Genomic DNA, 23,723 nt, shown 5'->3' with positions numbered 1-23,723 from the left:
CCTGCAGGAGAATCCTGTGTCTCTCAACCTCACAGGAGATTGCTGTACCCTGTACAAACTGTGAGCAACTAGATTTGGGAGAGGTTTTTCTTAGGCAGAGGTGAGCAGAGGTGTGGGGCTTATACTTCTATTCTTATGTACATCCAGTCCTGATTCTTGCAGGCCCTCAGTTTCCTATTTGCAAATGAGAAATACTGCCATTATTGCAGCACTTGTAATTTGAATTTTAATTAATGCCAACTTTGAGAAAGCACTGTAATAGATGTGTAACTATTCATGAAGATAGTCCTGTAAATTAGATGTAGCCAATACCTTATAGGGATCATTCATTGCTTTCCAAGATCAGGGCATCGATGCCCATTTCTTTCCCTACTTTTACCATGCACATATAAACTGCCAGCCTTCTTTTTTCCTTTGGGTTTTTCACATCCATCCAGGAGCAGTGCTCATGCATCTGGCTAAAAGTGGAAAATTATTTCTTCCAGGAGAAGCCCATCCCAATGTGGGGAGGACATGCCTTGTCATCACAGGGGCAGGAGAAAGAATTACAATCCCCTTTGTACAGCAGAGATACTGAAACAGTGACTTAGAACAGTCCTGCCCAGAAGGGCACTGATGCAGAACTCACTTAAAATGACTAAGGTGCGATATATCTTACTTCATAACTCCAGGCACTTTGCCTCAGCTAAATTATTGTCTTCTAGGGAGACAGAATTTGAAATGGTCTTCTAAGGCTGTGGAGCTAGAACAAATCAACAATTTATATACACCACTTTTTTTCCTTAGAGGTGGTCTTTCAAAAGAAAATGATCCACTAAAGTTTCCACGATTCTTTTCTGCAGCATTTGCTTTCAAATTTTTATTTTTTTAATGGGTTTACCTTAAGGAATGCTCAGGACAACCAATAAATATTGCAGACTAGTTACCTAAAACGTCCAACTTAAAAAAAAATCACAAAGTAAAATATGCACACTCCCCTTTCCCTTCAACATGTATGACCAGTAGGAATCCCTGTGCTTAAAAATATCCATCCTTTAAAATATGCAATGATTATCACCTAGTAGATAAATGTACTTGGCTTTTTTGCTATAAGGCTGTTTCTGCTTTCCATTAACCAAAATAGCTCTAATTATATTTTCTTACTTTTCACAGTAACTAAACTCAACGAATAGGTGTATGAAAATAGACAGCTATAACAGACAAATGTAAAGTCACACTCAAAACCTCATTCACTTCACTAATTGCAGATGATTATTATAAAAATGTGTTAGTGCTTACTATGACCTGCAAAGGGGAAAACAGTGAATCAATCAAGATTGCAATTATGCTCTGAATACCATTAATAACCAGACTAAGATGAGCATTCAGCAGATAATTAAGTTAAAACATACAAGTTTGTTGTGTTGTTTTTAACAGACCCCACAGCAATTTTCCATCCTGTAATTCATCACCCTTGTGTGAGCTCCCCCAAGCATTTCTCCAGAAATGCAATGACACTCCAGAGAATGATGAAGCCAGTAAAGAGAGCATATTTTCCAAATATCTCTCCAAAGCAAAGAAGTTGGTAGTGATTTGTTTGTTTGATCATCTTCTCACCAAATAAGCCACACAAAAAGTAACAACCTGTGAAGAGACACTTGCCCCCTGCAACAGAGAGCAGGCAGTTGTGCAAAATGGGCAGCAATGAACTAGAAAATGCCCAGAAGCTTCACCCTCTTAATAATGCTTGTGAGGGCTCTAAAGCTAAATTTAAACCTGTCCTCATCAGTGATGCTCTGAACTGAGTGGTGTTTTGCCACAGTCAGCAAAACTGTGCTTGCATCAACATAATGGGCTCTTCTGCAGTAGAGCACTGAATAACTGACCTCTGTGGAGCTGCACTTTCCTGATGAATTTGCTCCTTTTCACAACATAGATTTTGAGTTAGAAGAGGTTTAAATTGTCATAAACATCTCCTCTTTCATATTTTCCTTAGGTTACTATTGAGAAACTGTATTCAACCCTGTTCTTGTTCTTGATTTTCCTCCTTCACATCTCATTTTTATTTCCTTTAACCACTCTCAGCTGTTCACAAGCTTCCTTTGCTTAGAAAAAAACCTATGGGAAAAAAAAAAAAAAAAAAAAAAAAAAGACAGAAGCACAGCAAAACAAAGCACTGCAAATTGGCCCATCTACTTTCCTGAAAATTAACAGAATATTGAAAAGTTATTTTCAATTACTTTTTTCATTCATTCTTTACTTTACACCCAGCTGCAAGAAAGCAAGAAAATGAAGACTAGATGTTAAATTTTATGTTCTTCAAAGACAACACAAAAAAAAGGAGAAAAACCTAAAACCAGTTTGAGCCTCTCTCAAAGAATGGTAGACATATTTGATATTAACAGACTGAATTTAAAAAAAAAAACCCAAAACACAAAAAGCCTGCAAAAACGTTTTCTGAAATAGTTTTAAAAGAAACAGCAAGTGTTATGAATTATTTTATAAAAGTATTTTCATATCAATGTTAATTGATAAAATAATTTAAATTAGACAATTTCAAAGTATTAATGTTTTTACCTGAAAACAGAATTTAAGATGATCTAACAGCAGTCTTGAGGCAAACATAATTACTTTATTGTGGGCAAATAGTTGCACAGAAGATGCAAAAAAAATTATGAATCCATAGAAGATCAAATTAATCTATTTTACTTTCTGTTTATACATATACATGAAGGTGAGTTAAGCTTTCAAAAATATTTTGTTTTGAGACAGTGTTAAGAAAAATTTATCCTGAAATTCATGTGACCATACAATGACCCAATGAGTGGCTCCATTTCTTCCACAGCAGCAGCTAAGAGCTCTGCTGGATTCCCCAGCCAATAAAATCGGCCAGACCTCTTCTCATTCTCATAGGAAAAGTTCCTAAAATATCTGAATTCCAGTTGTGCCTGCTTCCTGTCCAGACAAGAGATAAAGGGTAGACTTTCTCACTTTTCCTAACTTACAAAGTTGGTAAGCACAACAGGTGAGATTCATGTTACATTTTCATGTCATCATTATTTACAGAGAATTTAACTTTCTGCTGAGCTTTAGTGATGATGCCCTTCTGCTACCAAAACTTCGTACACAAACACAATGCAATACTCAAGAGAGAGAGTCACTTATTGGAAACAAAACTTCCAACATATTTTCGATGTTTACCTTAGCACAAAACCATTAGTATTTGATGAATAATATTCTAGAATCGTATACTTCTTTCTACTGACTATGAAAAATCCTTAATATCTATTTAAATAGCTACATTTATACTATGAATCTCTGAAATAATTGAGAGATATTTTCAGAAGTCAAGCACTTTCTCCTGAAACATTATTTTCTTGCCTCAACAAATCCCTTACTTTCCAATGGAGTTTTGTTGATTATGTACTCCTAGAAGCTTTGTGATGATTAATTATAAATGAGATGACAGAAATTTAATCAATTCCATTAAGAGACTCTTTCACATTCAAACTGGTATCATGTTAAGATTTGCCTTGAACCATCTCAGCTAAGTATCCACCACATGTTTCCCCATACTCCTGTGAGCATTGTCCTTGGGTAGCTTGTACAGTTTTCTTCCTGAAGCTGCTGAGAGCATTCAGGTCTTTATGCACCAAGAGACCTAAACAACTAAAAGGAAAGCAATCAGTCAGCCTTTCTGATTTGGTGTTATTCCAAATCTCACTACAATGACTATGTTAAACTTCTTCAGAATGAGAAAAAAACAGGTCACAGCTTGAGGAAAACAAGGTTTATGAAATGACTTTGTAGTATCATAGCAAGAATCAGTGTACTGCTGGAATACTACTCCATGAGATATAAAACTGGTTACTGGTGACTGTTGAAGGCTCCAGAGCTCTTTTTCCAAAAGTGAAAACACTAACAATGGTTTTCTATAATATCTGAGTAAAGCGATAGCACCCTAGCACAGCACACATCTACAGTGACTATCAGGGTAAGCAAAATAAGGGATTGTGATTTTGCAGTGAAAATAGGACAGCAGAGAATTTTTGTCTTTGCAGCAGGAAGATTTAAGAAGGGTGTCTGTAGCCAAGTGACTTTGAATGCTGACAGTTCCCTGTACATCCATCACCCTGCAGCCACTGCACACCCTGAGCTCCATCAGCCTCTGCCACCTTCCACTCCTGTGTGCAGGACAGTCAGTGCTGCTCACAGTGGATGGCTTCTTCAATAGATAGGCATAATTTCACAGTTATAAGATATGTGTGTATCTAAAAACTGCTCACAGGCCAAGTAAGTGACTCCATAGTGAGGGGGGAAAAAAAGCGTCTGATTTAAATTAATAGCAATTGTTTACCTTGGACTTACTCTTTTAGAACTTTGGACAAGATGTGGAAAAATTTGTTTGTACTTAAATAGCAGAGATATTTATCAACCTCACTTCTTTTTATTCACTTCTGTGATTACTAATTTTTTGAGGAAAAGATTTGCAGACTAAGAATTATTGTTCTTACAATGAATTGTTATTCTGGATTAAAGCATACTCTGAAGGACAGTCAAGAATGTGACAATTTTCATGACAAGTTAAATCCTTCTATATTTAACCCTCTAGTAATAATTTGCCATGCTTGTCATGGTGTAAAACCAGGGATCTTAAAAGAGCTGTATATAAGTGTGATATCTTGCACTAGACCAGATAAAACACTAAAACTGGCTTTCTGGTACAGAACCTCAGTAAACTGAAGCTGATGAGACCATTTATTTAAATCCTGAGAGTCAATAAAATTTACACAGCTACACTAGATGCAGAATCTATATAGTCTGTTCTGCAGCATATTTTTGAGACTTCTTTCCAGAATAGCTCTTGTGCAATACCTTGTGCTACAATATATACTTGGAATAGTTTCTGTGGTTTCATCTGTTAACAGTCTATTTTGTATTTCATGGTGGGGTTTTTTGTGTTTTGTTGTTTGTTTGGTTTTTTTTTTTTTTTTTACTCACTTGGTGAATGTTGTAAATGTTATAATTATTCCAGAATAAAATAATCTGTACTTTAAAATACACTGCCCATGAAAGGAGTTATTCCAATTATACTACTGTTAACTCATTTATTCCACTAGAGCTATCCCAGTCCACTTCCTTGTTGACACAAATTCAGAGATAGTGGGAATGAGTTCCAAATACTGTACACAAATCTGTTAAATACATTTTATAGCTTTAATCAAAATCTCACTTCTGCATTTACATCTTTACAACTTTTTTAAAGAAACATAAGACTAGATATTTGCCTTGGGATTGTTTCTTTTGGGATAGCAACCTGTTGCTAAATATTTCATGACATTTCACAAGAATTGGTGTTGATGCCAATTTTTCAGCAAGACTCTAGCTCATGTAATTATATTCCGCTTTTGTAAATTGCTCCTGAAGTTTCCGTTTTATGTTATCAATTTCTCTTCTTTATTTTAAGATACTGAACTTTGTTTCTCTATATTGTTATACAGATGAACTTGTCTGTTTCAGATTCTACTACTGAGTGACATGGTTTTAATAAATACAACTTGTTCTGAAAGAATGATTTAGACATTAGTTATTAGAACTTTCACTTTAAATTCATCAGATGAAAGATGCAATCACAGTATAATCTATTGCTATGCTGTTCTTTATCACAGTTTTCTGCTTAAGATGACCCTATAAGATTTACCCATTTCTTGAGAAACAGCTTTTCTGTCTAAAATTATTCCCAAAGTGTTACAGAAATAAGGTACAGAGAGAGAAAAGGCAAAATGTAGATTGAAATTTGGCATTTTTCTTGCACAAGCATTTTTAATGCAGAATTAGAGCTGCTGTAAGTCATGCTGATGACTATAAGATTGCATTGTGGTTGACTATTTTTCATTTTTTTAGGTAGTTTTTGACTAATATCTACAGCAAAAGAGAATCTCCCTTATGAATACTAGGAATCTTCTTATCTAAAAGTTAGATTTTTTAATTATAAACTGAAATGTATTCACCTGAAATGCATTCACCTGAGAAAGAAAAAAATGGATTGTCTTGAGCCTTTTCTGATGTGCTGGCCCACTGCTTTGCTAATAAATTCAATATTGTCTTCCAAATTTGTTTCATCATCCTTTTCATGACACGCTTTTGTATTGACGAATACAGTAGCTGAAAAAGAAATTTGGAACTGTGTTTCTGGGTTTAAAGCTACATCTGAAAAAGACTCATGGTGGCACGATTCATCATCTCTGTTGGTTGTCTCATTGGAATAAAAATAAAAGAACCTGAGGCGAAATTTATCCTTTGTAGAAGATTGCGTCTTTAATTATCGTTGAATTCCACTTTTGATAAGTGAGCTGTCTTTGCACAACAGTGAGTTTTACCTTTAACCAAGACGAAGATTACATGGTTCCTTAGGGATCCTTTTCAGAGTAGAGTTGGTACCAGAAAGGGATGAAATCCACACTCCGGTGACCAGCACTGGATCTCAGTGATGTCAGTCACCAAAGATATCAGATGTCAGAAAGATGCCAGTCACCAAATCTTTCAAGATGGCATCTTGCTCAAACACAAAATCAATGAAAATAAGTTCCAGAAAGTAAATTATCTCTTCTGTGGGAGAAGGAGTCAAGAGAATTACAACAGTAACTTGTGTTTCATCTTGTTTTTAATCTCATATCTGTGGCATCCAAGGGAAGTAAACAGTCTCTTGGGAGAGTGATCTGTTTCTAGAGAGCCTTGCGTTAGCAAGATGGGACCAAGTGAATTACTCTCTGATATTTTCCATTGCAACAACAGCAAGACAGATATCCTGAAATAATTCCCACTCTTTAAGATCCCACTGGCTACACTGTGAACAAAAGAGTGATGAGAAGATTTTAATTCAAGATTATTAATTTCATATATTAACAGAATGGTTCTTCTGTTTGCTGTTTAAAACATGAGTAAATGGACAACTGAGGGAAAACCAGACCTTTAAATTAGGTCTCAAGGGAAACAAAAATTTAACCCCTACACACTGTAAATAAAGCAGTGTATTCCAGCCATTATATCTGCTAAACAACGGAAATTATAGCAAACACTTCAAATACAATCAGCTCAGACATCACAAATGATTGTTCAGAGCAAACACTCTGGGTCTGTGCACAGACATTTGATGACTGATAAGGTTTTCTCATTAGCTGTGATACTGGTGAGCTTCATGCACATGAATGAACCTGGAAAGAGAATCCCTAAGGTTCGTTGGGGGCTAGACACAACTGCATCCCCCCTTTTTGTATTTAAAATTTGAAAGAATTTTGTATTGACTGTGCAGTTATCAACTATAAGATGTCTACACTGTCATGGTTCATTTTCTAATTACAGTTCAAGATGAGAGAATTCAAGAGAATTTGAACTGTACTTCAGAGAAGAGGGATATGAAAGGTTCTGATTTTGCTCTTTACATTTTCTCCAAGCAAAACGATGAGAAAATTACAAAAAATCCAAGCAGTTTGTTTAGTGTGGTTCAAATTACAATATCTATGCATATCTACATTACAATCCTTTTTGGGGTTCTCGTTTTTTTGGCTTCCTGTTCATCTTTTTTCCTCTCAGATTTTCATAATTTTCTGTCATTTCCTGGCTTCATCATTACTGTTTCTGACAAACCCTCTGTTGCTGCAAGGTGCACAAAACATGCATATACAAGGACTGAGCAGAAAAGGGGCAAATTTGTCAGAAGTATGATAATTGCCCTACATAATGTATGCATATATGTTTTCACATTAAAAGCATGGTGCCAATCATTTAAATTCACGTAGAAAGTAGAATCAAGAGGAAAAAAAAAAATCAACACCTGGCAAGGTAGTCCATGAACTTTTAAATTTCCTATTTTAACATTGTTTTCCAAATCAGGAAGATGAAGGAGAGGAGCCCCTTCAAGGACGCCAGTGTAGGAAGACCTTATACAATTTGAAGACAAAATTCACAAGGAGAATAGGATAAGCACTTAAATACACTCATTATATTTCCAGCTTGAAACCTTTTTCCTTTCTTTTGGTTGTTGGTCTCCCTCAGCCAAAATAGCTACGTCAAACCTTTTTGTTGACACTGGCACCCCAGAGGTTGGGCTTCCTTTTCCACAGTGCCATGAGAGAATGAATGACAACAATTCTGTCACTTCCTCAGTGAGAACAGAAAGCAGCTGGCTCACCACATTGTGAATTAACAGTGAACTTCTTACTGTAGCTCTGTTAATTTTTCTGAACACTTTTATGGACTGCACAAATAAGTAAAGAACATAATTTTCTTGGCATGTCTGAATGGGGTCAGTTACTGATGCTGCCTCCCTATTTCCTTCTCTCTCCCTCTGTATGTATACATGTATACATACATGCCTATTTATACAATTTTATGCTCTGAAGAGAGATTTTTAAATTTACAGTTAAAAACTTGAAAGACACAAATGAAACCCAGAATTTTTTCACTGGAAATTTAACTGATAAGAAGCTTGACAGGTACTTTCAGAAAACAAATTTTTAAAAATAATTATTAAAGCAAAAAGGTATCTTCTTTTTAGGGAAGGTAGAACAAACAGTTAAATATTTCCTTCAAGGTTCTGTTTTGGCAAATTTTAATTACAACCTATTTTAATTTGTGTCTCCTGAATTTCTGTCTTAAACTCTGCTTTCTTCCATGCAGATTTAATATTCTTAATTATAGCAGGATTACATCTCTCTAGAACTGGAATTGTGCAGAACAGGAGAGGGAAATTTATGGGACTAAAATGGGATCTTTAAAATCAAATACTAAATATGATTGCATTTTGACAGATTTATCATCCTTAGAATTCAAGTACTTCCATCCTTCCAAGATAATCACAAAGTAAAATAATTTCTTTTTGTCCCTACTGTAGAACAAGTGACATAACAAACCATAGTAGGAAATGCTAAAAATAGATACTGACCAAAAATGTAACTTGGTGTGCTTTTTTTGTTTACCTTGCTTGTCTTTCACACACGTTCTTTACAATTGCTTATTTTTGCACTTTGTTTTTAAGCAACACTGACATCAAAATGTTTTCCTTTATATATATATACACATGTACACAAACATACACACATGTCTATATTGTAAGTAAATCAGTGTTAGTATTGCATTACCCTCATCATAGCCTCACAAGGATACATATTCATTCTCTGGGAGATTGATGTTTAGACAAAATAAGAAGAATCTCTAGTATTCAACCTGAAGGGCTCAGTTGCTTATTAAAAAGAAAGGCAAGATTAAAACAAACATTACCATTGCAATAGCCTCTTTGTATCTACAAATGCCAGCTTGGTCTCTAAAGGATATTTCAGGATCTTAACAGGCTTCACATGAAACTGATGTGGAAGAGTGGGTGTGCAATGGCATTTAACAGAAAGAGTACCCTAAATATGCAACTGCCTGCAGAGTCAGGGTGGGGATTGACAGTCAGTATATATGAGAAAAATGTCATACATGGTAAAACCATTATGCTTTTTGGTCATAGAATGAAAATGAGGGGGATATTGTACTACAGCAAGGAGAAATGTGGGACTTCCTGTGGAGTAAGGGCTGCTCACTCCATTGCAATCATATGGGACCTTGGAATCAAACCAAATACCAATTATCTGAAAAGGGTGTAAAGCTTTAGAGTGTTTGTTCTCATCATAGATCCAGTTTATGCCAGGTACAGAGCCATGATTTTGGAATAGCTGATAGGACACCACCATCCATAATGAATTACTGTTTTCATGTCATATAGAGAAAGACATTCTAACCTATTTGCCCACAGAAACAATTTCAGGCTTGAACCCAGCCCAGCTCTGAGGTGTTGGCCAGCTCCAGTGGGTCATGGCATTTGCCCCTGCACCTCCCAGCTCTGCTGGCTCTCAGTGCTGCCCACAGCAAGAGCTGGGTGTCTGCCCCCACCAGTCTGGCCAAGGAGCCACACTTGTACTGGAGCAGTGGAGAAGAGCCCATTTCCAGACCAAACCAACATAGATGGTAAGTGATGAAGGAGACTAACTGTTACGGCCAGTATGAGCACTGAAAAATTTCTGTTGGATTTTAGGATTGCCGAAGTGACTTTCTTTTGATTTATGCAGTGTGCATCTTTAACTGCCCATCCCCTGACAGATGAGTACTTTTAAACTAAACAAACACACAGTGTGTCCAAGCATGTCATCAAATGACCTCCTGCTACCATTATTGATGAGTTACACCTGTTTGCCAACAAATACCCTCCTTATCACTGTCATGTGAGTAATCAGGTAAATGTTTGAGTAAATAAGTCTGCCCAGCATGAGGCCCTGATAGCTCTCCTCACCAGATGCAAAAGAAGACCCTCTAGAGCTAGCAAGGAGGTAAGGCTCCTCAGTGGCAGAGAAGTTCATCGCCAATTGTTTCACTACATTTCCAAAGAGCCAGTGTAAGGACTAAACTAAATTTAGAAACTAAACTCTACAGATCATAATTTCCTCTAATTCAGGTTCTGGAACGAAGGAAAAGACGCACAGAGACACACGATGTTGGGCACCCCATCAGAGTAGTCCCTGGTGACCTGGGTCAGGCTGTGAGCAACTCAAACAGCAAGGATGCCCCCAAGCATGGATAGTGTTATGGCAACAATAAATTAGCCTTCTGTCTGCACAGGAAAAAGGCTCTCATGTCTGATATTCACCCACCTGTGAGGGAACCTGAGACCTGGGGGCTTTCCGGCTGCTGGGGCGTTCCCTGGGAATGCAGTGACCAAGGACTGCAGTATTTGTTAACAGACTGTCTTAGGTAATGTCAGAACTAGCTAAATAATGCTTTTGTTAAGATAGTGTATGTTTGTCATGAATGCACAGAATAAAAGAAGGATTTGAGAGCCCAGCTGAGCAAAGCAAGTAGTCAGAGTTTGGCAGCTCCAAGAAAACACACTCAGGAAGAGGATAGGCAAGAAAAAAGGAGTAATGGAACCCCTTCCCCACCCATCCCAAAGCATGTCTAGAGCACACAAAGGAGCAATCTCTGTCATCACAGGCATTTTGTGCAGTCTTTTTTCAAACATCCCAGAGGAAGTGTGGCGCTGCCCTGCCCCTGCTTTAGCCCCTCTCTAAATATCACCACTTAGCATAGCCTAAGTGGAGTCAAGGTTGTTCTTTTTTTTCTTTCTTTCTCTGAAAATTATTGCTTTGTTCACTACTGAAAATGATAGAGCCAAGTGTTTGTTTTGCTTACCTACTCAAAGAGTAGGTAAATTATTATCTGAAGTTCATGCCACAAATATATTTAGTTCTTATCTTTAGTAAACATTTAGTAACAGTGAAGCTCTCATTATCAACAAGAGCTGCGTACCTAAATCCCTTCCCTCCCACCCTGATGTCTTTTACTCCAGAGCTGATAAAATGCTTTCAGTTACAGAGCTCTGCTCACACACAGACATGTGAAAAATGTGTGTGTCAATTGTGTGGCAGACACTGTACATTGCATTGCATTAGAGGGCTCACGATAAAAATTGGTATGAATGATTGGAATACCAGAACGAGAACAGCCTAGTGTTCAGTACTGCAGCATTTTCTCCTGCTGCTATAAATAAAGACTTATGAACAATTCCATATTATGAACCCTTATTTCAGGAATTTATAACCTAAATGTTAAAAAAACACTCCAGATAATATTTAGAAAAATAGTAAGATTAGACATAAATTTTACTGAATAAGTGCTTAGATATATCTACAAAATCTCTATTTGTAAATCCATAATTTTCTATCTCTCATTATTTATCTATCTAAGACATGTCATACTGTCTTCAGGATTTCTTTCTAAAGACAGAGAGCATACACTCAAATTGTTAGCTAATGTTTTTAATAGGAAAATTCAGTGTTGGAGATTTGCTTTCTTTACATATTACATCATGGTGCCATTTTTAAAGAAATGAAAATTCTCACACCTGAAATTCTGGAATTCCTTGGTATGTGCCTTGTAGGTCACCAGTGAAAATGAACCTGTCCACTGTCTCTGCATTAGCACTGGAAATGAGCTGCACAGCCTGTAACTCTCCTTGAAAGGAAGGCTCAGGAGTGTAATTATTCTCTATACTTAGAGATCTGGTGCTAAAGTAAAGGTATGAATATTAAAACCAAACCACTGTTTTTAAAATATTTGAATCTCTGGGCTTGTGCATCTTTATGTACTCTTCTAAATTAGTCAGAACATCTACCATCAGGAACATGGCTCATTACCTCTGCTCTGAGTGTGCAGAAAGCCCAGGTCTGGCAGCCTGTACAGTAGCCAGGACAAACCCTCCTCCACAGCCTGTGGCACAGGGGTAACACTACCTGTGGCAGGTGCTGGAGGAACTGGGCATTCAACTCCTGCTCACAATTCAGAGCTGAAGAAGTTCTTCATCCCTGTGAGGATTGCAGCAAGGTCTCCTGGGAGCAGCACAGATCCGTGGGGATCTCAGGGGACGGTAGCTACCATGCTTATGTGTTCTCTGTTCCTGCTTCAGCTCCTGTTTGTGTAACCGAATATTTGCCACTGATTGCAGAGGGACTAGCACTTCATCCTCTCTTTCTACTGTCCTGTCAGCCTAGTATCTGCACCCTGCTCCATAAATTCAATTTAGATCAAATGGAGAAAAAAAGGACATAGTAAAAAGTCATGGAATGGTATTTGGATTTGCTAGGTGCAACAAAGGATGCAAAGGATAATAGAATAAAGTGGTGCAAAAGGCGAATGGATCTCTGCACTGTTAATTTCCCAAGTATGTTGAGCTTTTTCTTTGTCTATGACTTGACACTTTACTCAAAAAGCTGTAGAGAAGTAGTAGTAGTTATCTGTAGTTGGGAAAACCTGACTATTGGGAAGGGAATACCAGCAAATATAGATAGGTACGAGAATAATTTCTAAAATCAACAGAGGTGTTCAGACATGCTACATCAAAATAGTGTTGTTTCAGACAAATGATATGATGTCTCTTTGCTTGGAATTTTGTGAGTCTTTTAAGTGACATGCTTTTAACATATCAATAATTCAAAGCTGTTATTAAGTGTAATATATTTTGTTTCATGCAACCCTTTAATAAATAGTAAGCAAAACAGAGAAACATTTGCAATAAAAACTAAGAAAATAGGATAGGCTTATTAATTCTCTTTAGACTGTCAAACAGGAACCAATCAGTGGGGAAAAAAAAGAATAGACCAGTTTGAAAAACAAAAAAATAAGAATAATGTTGCATCAATACGACTGCACTGATGAAATTCACAGGGAAAAAATGTGGTTTAGTTACTAGAAGTACCCTTCAGGTCCTGTGTGGACAGAAATAACTGTGACACATCAGGATGTGGAGGGTCAGGCACTCTGCAGCTAAGGTTGAGTGAGCCAGTGTTGGATGCATGAGGTGAAAAGAGAGAGGCACACTTAGCTCTGCACTCTGCCTTAAAGAGCTGCTTGTAAAGGTGCTGATGTAAATAGTCACTTGCTTTTCACACAGTCTCCATATCCTGCATCACTGCTGGGAGTACAGAATAAATTATTTTGTGAGATGGGAAAAAATTTCAGGTTACTGAAACCCTTTCTCTTAAAGTCTATTAAACAGAGTAAAGGTGTTTAACCAACAAAACAAAACAAAACAAAACAAAAAAACAACAACAACAAAAAAAACCCAAACAAAAACCAATGGGTATTGTACCCACAGATGTTCAACTACAGCTTTAGTAACACAGTCAAGGAATATAAAAAATGAATAGTCACCTATCCCAGTGCCTCTGAACAGTATGCAAATCAACAGTATGAAAAAAAAAAAAAGAGGAAAAAAAAAAAAAAAAAAAAAAAAAAAAAATGCAGATAAGTGAAATGTTCCCTGGCTCAAACACAAATTCCTCAAAAGCTAACATTTATCCAATATTTGGTTCAGGATATAATATTACTTGACAATTCCACTTTTCATGCTTAGTTTTTAGAGTTTTAAAACACTGAATGACACTTCCAAAAGACAGCTACTTTCCAGTGCCTCTAGCAGGGTCCATCCCTGTTTTAAGCATACATTTTCCCATATAACACACACAAAAATATCCTCAAAACATTCAAATCACTGTATTATCCTGAGAAATGGTTTAAATAAGGAACAGTTCTGCAGAAATTAATACAGCTCCAGAGACAGAGCCGCAGCTCACATCCTTGTATTCAGACTACATTGATAATTGTATTAAACGTTCTGTTTACACTTCCTACTAGGAGAAGACTCAAACTGGACATATGTCTATGAATTTTATGCAGTAAAGATGGAAAATTTAGGGGAGTAGTCATAAACTGCAGCATTTTTTAGTACAGGTTTTGATAGTTTCAATTTTATAAGCAAAAAGGTACAGATCCTATCAAATATTTATTCCTGCTCCTTGAAGAGCACTTGCTCTATATCTTCTAAGAAGAAACTTGCAAGAGAAGAGTATTTGGTCCAATGATCATGAATTTTGTATCAAAGTTCATAGCTTTAATGCTCAGACAATTCTTAGTGCTCTCAGCTAATTGGAGAAATATTTTCCATTTAATTTACAGAACTTGTGATTTCTGTGACAGCATCGGAAATATTCTTTTGAGAAACAGGGCTCTTTCCTGGCATCAGAGGTACAGGAAACCCTATGGTCCAGCAGCTACAGAAGTAATTTGAGGCTGGATAACAGTCTCAGTATTTTGTAGTTTTCTATGTACTTTGCAATAGGGAATCCCTAAAAATACCCAAAACCCCACATATGTACTCAACATTCAAAGAGGAAACAAGTTGAGGGAAAAAAAAAGAAGATAAGGACATTCAGACTAATGGTGGTAACTCCCTCTCCATTAAGTGGAGCAAAATTAGTACAACCACAGATGAACATCACTGCAATACTGCAAGAGAGCTAATGCAAGAGTGCCAGACGATGCCTCATCTTGTACCATCTTGTGACTCAGGCCAAACGGGAATGTGGATTAGGAAGGTGCTTGGCTTGAGAGGGTGATAATGAGAAGCTCAGTCTGAAGCAAACACCTCATCCTCCTGGCTTGGTGTCTCTGGGGATGCTGGAGGAGCCTGGGCCCGAGTGAGACCTGGAGCTCCAAGTGATTTGGCAATCTGTGTGTTCCCTGTAATAAGCCTGAATTTGGTCACTTGGCTGGAAGAGTGATTGTTATTGCAAAAGACTGCTGCATTAGAAAAAGGGTGTAAAAATTGATGACTATTGATTTTGTAAAGGCAAGTGAGCATATTGGTGAAATACATACTCCAATATGCATACTTTTGTGATAACAATCATATTTATTCCTTAGACATTTATGGCTTCTTTAGAAATTTTATGGTTGTATAAATTTGTACTTAGGCACCTTATAAAAGTAGTGTTGTGACAGCATAATAGTCCATAAAGAAAACACAGTTTCAAGAACTGGACTAGAGAGTTTGTGGTTTGCCATCTTAATGCAGTGCCACTCAAAAATACCAAAACCAGATTTTAAGACCTTGAACAGCCTTTCATTTGATGCAACCAGACCTTCTTCCTTTCTAAAAGCACTCAACAAAAGTGGATCATTAGTTTCATATCAGGTGAATCCAGCTGCTTCCTCTCCATATATACATTCAGAGAATATGAAAGTCCGTCTAAAACATTACCAACAAAAAATGCACCTGGAAATTCAAAGGCTTCCAGTACACAGTTTTAGCTCTGTAATTTTTTCCTCCAAATTGCCACAAGAGATAATTTATTAATTATTTGTCATATTACTATTTTCAAATCCAAGCTGTTTATTATTTTTAGTCATTTAGTTGCATGAGGACAGAAAATGTATTTTTATACTTTCTAAAATATTTCCTACCTATTTCAGATAAAAAGTAGATCAGGCCAAATGTTCAGTAAATTAGAGGAAAACATTTAAGTTGTTTACAAGGTGAATTTCAAACATACAAAAATATTTTAGGGTAAAAACATTGCCATTCACTTACATCTAGAAAACAGACCTCGCAGACTGCTGTAACAGAATAGCTACACAGAATTTTGAATATTGTATTAATAAAGCCAGTTAGAAATTGGGATGGTGGCTGTGATGGATAATTATGAATATTAGGCACTAACACAATTAGTATTAAAAGGAGCTGCGGCTTCAAAAATTTACTCCTGTAGTTCTAATTTATAGGTAGAATCTATAATGAAAAAATAATAATAATAATCTGAACTGCAGATCCGCAACAGTCTTCGTACTTAATCAAATGATCTCCGCTAATTAAGTTTGCCACAAAAAGTAAACTCCTTGGGAAAGCTGTACAATGTTTGTAAAAAAAGCATTATGAAGACAACTCCTTAAATTTATAGCAATTTAGTCACCACTAATTTTTGAATTGTGAATGAAGCAAGTATTGGATATTTATGGCAATTCCTTATGTCTTTTCCACAGTGCTGCAAAGTGAAATTGTTGCTGGATAGGTAAGTCCCTATTAAGCTTATCTGAAATACAGTAATGTAAGCAAAAAAATGTGTTTTTAAGTTTTTAGGTATGTGTAATTGTTGTGTTAGGATCCTTCAAAGAATTCTCTTTTTTTTTTTCTGCTTATGCTCCATTTACAAAGGGGTAAATGATTGAATTTGCTTCACTGAATTGAACTTATCCAGCTTCCTGCTGGGTTCTGGGGAGCATTTATGGAACACCACCTGGAGGGCAGCTGCTCTTTTCTCCTAGGCCTGAATATCATTAAATTTCAGCAGCAACATGGCACACTGTAGAAAATTTTGTTTTAAAACAGCACTCTTCTGTGCTGTTCTTGTCAAGAGCAAAGAGAAGTGGGGGCAGGGGGGGCATTTCTAGAAAGCAAGACTGATAGATTTCATTGCCTTGTCAGCAAATGCCCACAACCAAGAAAAGCAGAAGGACTGGAAGTATAAAAGGGACACTTTTTGGAGTTTTGTTTTGGGTTTTTTTTGTTGGTGTTTAGTTGTTTGGGTTTTTGGGTGTTTTTTTTTGTTTGTTTTTTGTTTTTTGTTGTTGTTTTGTTTTGGTTTGGTTTGGTTTTTTTTTGGTGGGTGAAAAAATAACAACCTGGAAGAAATGCATTTCAAAACAGTGCATTGTCTTTCTGTAAATACAGGGAATTATGGCCTATATTGAAGGATTCACAATTTAGCTTCACATTTGAGCAGCAGAATATCTTCACTTAAACAAGAAGAGCAATTGCTAACCTTATCTTGCACCTGTGGGTGACATTGGAGCTACCATAAGAGCTCATTTTCTTGTAGTTATTTGCTTAAGCATTTCTCTACCAGATTAAGCTGAAGACAAGATTGCAGTAAAATGCTGTGAAGCACTGCATAATGCCGATGACTTCCAAAGGGACCAAGTAACTGCAGCTCAGACCCTCTGTGGGTTTTACACATTTTGAACAAGCTTTTTTCATTACTGTTAAGAAACCTTTTGTGCAAGGAGGAGAGGTAAGATGGGACCAGCTTGCAGCAGCTCATATCTACTGCTGTGCCTCAGGTTTTTTCCCTTCTCTGCTTTCCAGCCTTTAGGTATCAAACCCAATGTGAAGAAAGGACTGCATTCCCCTGGGAATTACAACACATGGTCCAGCTCTCTGTGCTTTTTACATCCCCTCAAGTCTACAGAGGTCATCTTGCCAGTGTTAGCAGGAAAACTGGCACAATGATCAGAGAGAACAATCTATATACAGTAAATGTTACCAATGTGATTTACCTGCTCAGCGCCTTGCTATAAAATTTTAGTATTTACACTTAACTCCTATTTTTGCACATTTTGACCTCTACATTTCCCTCTTTCTTTCCATGTTGCACCTTTTCCCCTTATCCTCTTTGCCAGTTGCATCAGCTCCTGATTCTCCTTTCATTTCTCCTTAGTTCACCACTAAAATGCCTAATAGCATGGTCCACAAGATGGTCTTCAAAATGGTCTGGAGTATTGTAGAACTGACCACCAATTAATAGTACTGTGCCATATAAATTATTGACAATTTCTTCTCAAAGCAAAATTCAGAAATAGTGATTTTGCCAAAATCACTGTTACTAAAATGCATAGTTTTCAACAGCAGTGAGAAGTTACTGTTACAGATGAGAAAATCTCAATAAACTTAAAATTCCCATTTCTTGTTCATTTAATTTAAAAGTTTGTTTCAAATAGAACAGTTGACAGAAAGTTATATTACTTTCTTTCAAATTGAAATATCTATGCTCTCATGCAACATTTCTAAATCAGTTTTTTTAGCATTCTTCATGAGCAGCATTTCAACCAGCAGTTCCAATTTTGTCCGGGAAGTCTTTCAAAATTCACAGTGACTACAAGTACTAGCACTTTGGGAACAACAAAGGACCCCAGATTTGTATCAAAGAATCACTGTGAGTGCCAGACAGAGGCACCAGGTCATGGATAAGTATTTTGGGTTCCTGAGAGAAACAGTGGAATGGTGATTACCTGACTTGGACTTGATGGCTTAAGAGTGGTTTTCCCTCACAGCCACCAGATCTGACTAATGCTAAATATTTTGCAGGAAGAAAAGGTATTTGAAACAACTTTACTCTTGAGTATTAATCGTAGAAATCAAAATGTTGGTAAAGCAGCTCCTATCACTGAGATTACACTGAGTAGGAGCTTCAGGACCAGCACTTCCAGTTGATCCAGAATCCTAGATTTAAAGACAAAATTATTTGGTTTCTTAAGGGAAACAATATTTGCCATTCTGAAAGACAGAAGGGCCCAGGTGGGAGAGAGGCAGATTCCAAGTGGGAGGTGAGGATGCTAAACTGTCTTCCAAAAGGAAACAAAAATCAGGCCCACAGTTTCCAAGCTCAGTGCCCTGGGAAACTAGAAAGGCTTTTTCTATATTGCAAGAGAACTCACACTTAGTAAAGTTGACATTGTATTTGTCTATATTTTTTCTGCCACAGCAATCTTGGTGGAAATAAAAACCTGCATACAATGAACACCAAATAATGGATTTTCAAACTAGCATTGAAATGAAAAAGATCTCTCTGGGTAAGACTGGTGTCTAGATAAAATGTAAATTCAATCTCTCTGTGAAGCACTTGTGAATAATCAGAAATGCAGTCACTAAAATATATTACCAGAATAACAGAGAAATGGAACAACATGACAGTATTTTTTTTTTCTGAAAGAAAAAAAAGAACAGAAGAACAGAAGTAGATGGTTCTCCCAAATAATTATCTATTTCAAGAGAAAACTGGTCACAAACAAAAACTACCGTGCTTCCTTTTCACACATCTCATTCCTTGGACTGGCTCCAGCTTTGATCTCTGCCCTGTCCCCAAACGGGAGCAATTGAATGATACAAGCTGTCTTTCAAACGTGACTCCTCAGCCTACTTATTCATTAGTCTCAGGACAGTGGTGAAGAGTCCACAGGACTCTAACGGGGAGAATTCCAGGGCTATTCCTGTCCTGCCAGTCTCATTGTGTAGCCTTAGATAAATTATCTTAGTACTAGTTCAGACCTTCCTTTCCTCTTTGTGTTGTTTATCTGTGAATTGCCAAATTAAGAGCTCGGAGAGCACTCTAAACTTGTGTGTAGCTAGTTAGCTACACACTTTCTTCTCTTGAAGTTTGGGAAGTGAAGGAGAAAAGAGATGCAAGGTGTTGCAGAAAGCGTTGAGCAGACCTCCGTTAATCTTATTCTCAAGAGTTAGGATTCTTTACTGTGAATTTTCCATGCAAGGTGAGGCACATACTGGACTGTTTGTACCTGAATGAAGGGTTTGGGCACGTACTCAGTATTTGGGGCAAGTCTGTGCTTAATAAATGGTTCTGTCTACAAACTACTTAGCTGGTAGCACAGATATTCCCCTGGGTCACACAGCCAAGCCCTTCCAGGAAAAGCAGAAAACAGAAATCAGGAAGAGGTTTCTGGCTCCCTGTACCATCCTTTTCTGACCAGTACTGATGGTGCAGGGAGAACCCCAAAACTGCAGCTCCCTTCTATAAACTGCTGATAATAATTTCTTAACTCAGACTTCACAGCATCACAAAATATCAACTGCTGTGCAAATAGCAAGTGCAATTAATTATTAATTTCTGGTTTATTATTGACTGACCACGTTGTCAAACAAACTCTATGATAACCTGTAATAAACTCTTTCTATTTGCTGCTCTGTCTTAACAATTCCTAGTACAGCAAAACTGAAAAAAAAAGACCAAGTCTCATCTGACTTACAAAGATCATTAGTAACCATGTCTTGTATGCAAAAACTGGATTCAGGCCATGCTGACACAAGACAATCAGCTTTCTCTACTTGCAGGATGCTGTAATGAAATGCCTGCTTTGATGAAGTTAGAGGCGTTATGATATTTTCATCATTGTGTAATAAAGCATCAGGAAACCTTGAAGCCTCTAATGTTATTGAATAGCTTGGTGGTGTTCATATTAACAGTGCACAGTTTGCAATGTAAGGGAAGGAGGAGGGAGGAGGACAGACAGTTTGGGCTTTTAGTTTAATGTGAACAATCTTCCCCAAATTAATTTGTTCTCCATCCTTAAGTGATTGGTACAGACAGGGTTTTGCATGCACCTCGAATCTCCTAGCATATCCATAAATAAGAAATAGTGGATAGAATAAGTAAATGTTTCTCATTTTCACTACAAAGCAAAGGCTATTAGGGGGAACAGTATGATTTTTTTTTCCAGTTACCTGGTTTTGGTGAATATTTAGCGAATTATTTGGTGAATTCTTTTAGGAACTGAAAGAACACAAAGTGATTTTCTTAGTAATTAGTAATGTGATTTAATATGCATATATATTTCTAATAGATTAATAACCAAATTTATAACAAATTAATAAAACCAGAAACTTAAACCCAGTATTAACTGAAGTGCTACTTGCCCAGAGTCACATTCAGCACATTTAATTCACTCCTGTGAATTCAGTAGGGCTTTCTGTAGAAATAAAATAAATAGCATTTCTATGTGCCTTCATTGTTTAGCTACTGTACAATTTCTTTTGACTGCTGATATTATTTATAACTAGGAGGTTTGTTTGTTTGTTTTCCATTTGGAAAAAAAATAGGCAATGAAACATTTGTTAAATTTATTTCTTCTTAAAACAATGGCCATAGAAAGATTTACATGGACATAACAAAACAAGGACATAAAGAGCTTTATAAAGAACTTCATATAACCTTTTTTCCCTAAATTTATACAACCAATAGGAATATTACGTGGTTTGCTTCTTTCTTCAATAATGAAACTCTAATTTCCATTTCCACTGTTCAACTGTTGCACTTCTCTCACTTGGATTTAGCCTGCACAAGCCCAGGCTCAGGGTTACCAGCAAGAACAGTCTGGAGGGAGAAGTCAGGGCAGCCCCATCCAAGCTTCTCCAAGCCGAGCTCTTGCCAAAGCTGGGCAGAAGTGGCTCAGATGGGAACACAGTCAGGGCACCTGGAGGATGTGCTCACTCAATGCTCCAAGTGGCTCCTGCCTATGCTAAGAAGCTTCTCAGATCAGTGGAAGGAGTTTACCATGTGTAGGCAGCAGACACCACTGAGCTCAGCAGCTAGGACTGCAGGCACACATCAGCACACACGGAGCTTTCACAGAGCACATGTGGGAGAACACAACTCAAACCCCTGAACTCAAACCCCTGAGTTCAAACCACTGAGCTCAAACCCCTGAGCTCAAGCCCCTGTGCTGGGCCCTGAAGGGGAACTCCATGCTGATCTGAGAGGACAAGTCACATTATGGCAATGCCATTTGGTATACTCAATTTTCCAATTAGGAAATGGCTTGGGACTTAGGTGGCATTTAGGGCAAGGCCCTTCTAAGCAAAACCCCTGGAGATTTTTGTAGAACCCTGCTCACTGTGTGAGTCCTGTAAATTAAAATCTCTCAGGCATATGCCTCGGAGTGGCTTTTCACTCACTATGTAATGGTGTATTCAAAAGGCAGTGATGAGCAGATCCAAATCCAGTGGCACATGGGGCATGAGCTAAGTGCCTTGTACATTGCTAAGTGTCTTTCCCACAAGAGGTCATGTTGCTGCCTCCTTCATGATAGCAGACTCAAGGAAAACACCCTGTGTCTATTTTATAGGTTCCAATGTTATTCGGCTGTTCAGTGAGGGCTAGGCCAGCTCCAGCTCTCCACTGCTCTTTAGGAGGAAGGAAAAGCTAAATGATAAATCTCTGAGTCCATGTGTATTCAACTGCACACATGCTTTCATCTCTAATGGGTATATTGGTGTGATGCCTAATAAATACATTGTTAAATAATTAAATTTTTACACATTTTTGTCACATCCTTGGTAAATTTCCACATTCTAAAGGGCCTGATGGACTAAAAAGACTTCCTTCCCCTCTCCCACCCAAAATAGTAAGCAAATCCATTATAATAAGTATGATTATCATTCTAGATTTCATGAAGAGAAACTTTAAGCATATTGCATAAATTAAGTACATGATGTAATAAATCCTATATGAGCTGTAAATAGTCTGCAACTAAGCAGGTTAACTGGCACACAAGTGTGAAATATTACACAGTGAAACCTGTGTGCCCTAAGAGACTACCCCAGGGTACTGACAAATACTTTACAACATCAAATTACCCATATTAAGTCAACTGTCTCTGCAATTTAGCCAGAAAGGGTCTATAATTGGTTCAGGGTACAATACTTTTTCCTAAGAGACCTGCTAAAACACTGTGGATTTCAATGTCTATAGGCCAGCAACAGAAATGTATAGCATTATGAATAAACTCTGTCACTTTGAATTGTTCTGATTTTTGTGGAAGATTACATATAAATCAAAATAAAACATGTTAAAAATAAGTGTTTACCATTTAACTTTGTGTAACTGGTGGCTGAATAATTAATATTAAGGTTAAATTGTTTTAAATTCACACATTAAACTTACTTGCATCAATTTTTCAGTAGGAACAAGTAAACATTTCCATTTAAACAAGCCTAGAAACAGTAATTTTTGATATCAAATATCTGCAATATAATCTCTTATGGGATTCCCTTCATGTTTTTTCAAGTATGATTTTCAGACACTTTTAATAAGAGACACTTCTCTTCTAAATTGTTCTTCTGCCCTGAAGTGATTTGGTAAAAATGGCACGGGGGGCTCTGGATTCATCATCACACTGATTTTTCTACCCAATGAGCTCAGTTTGCAAGTAAATTTCTAACTGCCAGCTGCACAAACTCAGCCTGAGTCCTGGACCCCTTCCATCTCATGTATCACCACCAGTAATAAATATCCTGTATGCCAGAATATGCCCTCCATGGCATCTGTGCAATCCCAGTGCCATCCGTGAATTTGCACAGGTGTTGGTGGAGGCAGACATTCAAATCAATAGGGTTACACACAAGTGGCTGAGGAAATCATCTCCCAAACAAAACTACCGATATTGCAATGATCTGTGGGAAGGAAGGGACTCTGCCTGACTCACAGAGCCAGGTTTTAATCTCACAGCCAGTAAGGAAAGTATTCATCTCCAAAACAAAAATCTGAGAGGGATGTGATGTACATGGAACATCCCAATGCTGCTTCTTAGAGCATAAAATGGTGTTGAATGTATAAGTTGCTCAAATAATATATTTGGAACATTTTATTTTTAAATAAGGTGCACTTTCCAATCAGGATATTATGAAAAATCAGTATCTTGGTGTCTTAAGACAACTTGTTGTGTAAGATCAGTATGTGGGGCTGAGAGGAAATGGCCCATCCATATTATCACAGTGAGACAGCACTGTCATCCAACAATGCCTTAGG

Source organism: Sylvia atricapilla, chromosome 3 (genome assembly GCF_009819655.1).
Source record: "Sylvia atricapilla isolate bSylAtr1 chromosome 3, bSylAtr1.pri, whole genome shotgun sequence".
Lineage (NCBI taxonomy): Eukaryota > Metazoa > Chordata > Aves > Passeriformes > Sylviidae > Sylvia > Sylvia atricapilla.
The sequence above is the reverse complement of the archived record's forward strand: the minus strand, read 5'-3'. Positions refer to the sequence as shown.